The following is a 2,371-nucleotide window of genomic DNA, read 5'->3' on the forward strand; positions in this document are numbered from 1 at the left end:
ATGTACTCTTTACGCTTTAAGCCATGTTATAATGTTGTTTCCTCCTCAAAAACATACCTGGAGTTGTTTGTTTTTTTTTTGTTTTTTTTTTCATTTACATGTTTGAGTAAGCCTGCATTATTTGTCTCTCCATATCCCCAAAGCTTAAAAAACGCAGCTCCTTTTACCTTTTGTTTAGCAGAGATTGGAAATTCCTCGGCTGAAATCATCTAAATGATTACAACGTAGGTACATGAAGTTTAAAAACACAGTGGAGCACTTCTTGTATTACCTCACGACATCACAAGGTGGAACAGAGTGTTTTCAGAGAAGAACTCAGCCTAAAAATATGCAGGGTTTATGTGTAAAACATGTAAGCTAAACAAAACATAGCTCCAGGTATGTTTGTGATGAGAAAACAAAAACTGCGTAATATTGGCCCTTTAAATGTGGGTGACACTGATAAAAATGTATATCTATATTTTTACTACACAAACACAAATTGTCAGATAATATTTGGCAATCAATCAGAAATGTGTCAGAAAATGTGTGGATAAAGTTTAAGTTTTGTCCAAAAAAGGAAAATTAAACACAAGCTTCCTAATAAGGGTTAAGATCTTAAATTTAATCAGTTATTTTTTTTAGCCTTCACATAGATTTCCCTCACACAACAGAAACTTCATATTCAATTTTGCATAATATAGGGCCCTGAAATGGGGTTTTATGACTTGAATGAATCATGAACCAGGTGCAGAGGTGTATCTAAGGAGGAGTGGGAGGAAATAAAAGCACTGTCAAATTTTAATTTAATTTTCTGCAGACCAAGTCATACTTAATTGGTGATTTTTGATAAGATTCCTCCTAACATTATCAAACTTGCAACTGCATGCTATGGAACTTTTCTGGTAAGGGGCCACCACCTACTTGTCTCCATGGAGATGTTATTGCTTGTTTCCGGGAGCATCCCACAATATGGTATTAAAGTGTTTTGATAGAGATAAGTCAGGAATGCCACCAGAGTTACAAGTCAGGGTTGTGGAAAGGTAATGCTGCTCTCATTACTAGAGCCCGACCGATATATCGGTTGGCCGATATTATCGGCCGATATGCTTGCTGATAGGGGCCGATATTTCACGTGGGCATGTTAGACCTCGTTATAAAGTTTAGACTCTCTACATTATGTTCATTTAATCCAATTTACAGACAGATAAATTTTCTAATATGTGGCGCGTCAGTATTTATCTGCGGAGTCATTTGTCTGTGTGTGTCCGTACTGTCCCTGAACACACCCCCAGAGTCACGTGCGTTTGTTTACACCCGCAGACATAGATCCATGTGCGCAACACTGAGATTATATTCTTTTTACGGACAATCGGTTTGAGTCTGGATTAAAAGGACATTTATTAGTGTAGACTTGTGATGTGAGGAGGAGCCTGTGTGAGCGGTGAGTGTTGGAAATGCATCGACTTTGCAGCTAGTTTTGGTTCGTTCTGATAGGTAAGTGATTAGCTGCTGTCGCTCTCACACATAAACAGGCTTTTTTCTTTTGGCCTATTGTAAAGTGACTATATTGGCCGTATATTTGATACTGGACATGCATTGATATGTAAATGAGCTGTGAATAGAGGTATGAATGATGAAATTTGCACATATAATTAATTACCGCAGCACGCAGCATTTACAGCTAAAGGCTAATAGCGACTGTTTATTTACTAGCTAGGCTAGTAGTGATGAGTCGGTCGCGAACGAAGCGGCTCTTAGAGCCGGCTCTTTGAAGCGAACGACGGGATTGGAAGTCGTGTTTTCTCTTTCTCTCACTTTTTTTCTCTTCACGCCGCGTGCAGACTCGTGGTAGTTTGACAGCCGCTAAAAACGAAACTCTCAAAAATATGTTGCCTAAATAAACCCAGTTTAAAAACCACCAGAGCCAAACCTAAGTATTTTTTTTAATAATTCAAGACTTACAGTGAATTTATCCATCACTAAATATATCGGTGATTATATCGGCTATCGGCAGCAACAACTCTCATTATATCGGTATCATATCGGCAACAACAAAATCCATATCGGTCGGGCTCTACTTATTACCACATGTTTTTCAAGATAGTATATATAATTTAATAAAGTCTGGATAGATGTCATGGCTTATTATGGAAAACTGCCAACAAAGAAATAAGATCTCCATGGAGACCTTCACCAGAAAGGTCAAATGGTTCACTTTTAATTCAGTGTTGAATAAAACGTTAGTGTACACAACTAAAGTGCCAGTTTTCAAGTTGTAAACACCATATCTGCATGTTTGTATTGCAACAAGGGTATTTCTTAGGGGTGTGCAAAAATATCGGAGTATCGATATATCGTATCGTTTAATGTGATGATACAGTATCGATAT

This window comes from Boleophthalmus pectinirostris, unplaced genomic scaffold (assembly GCF_026225935.1).
Source record: "Boleophthalmus pectinirostris isolate CB_2022bp ecotype Guang Dong unplaced genomic scaffold, ASM2622593v1 HiC_scaffold_7, whole genome shotgun sequence".
Classification (NCBI taxonomy): domain Eukaryota; kingdom Metazoa; phylum Chordata; class Actinopteri; order Gobiiformes; family Gobiidae; genus Boleophthalmus; species Boleophthalmus pectinirostris.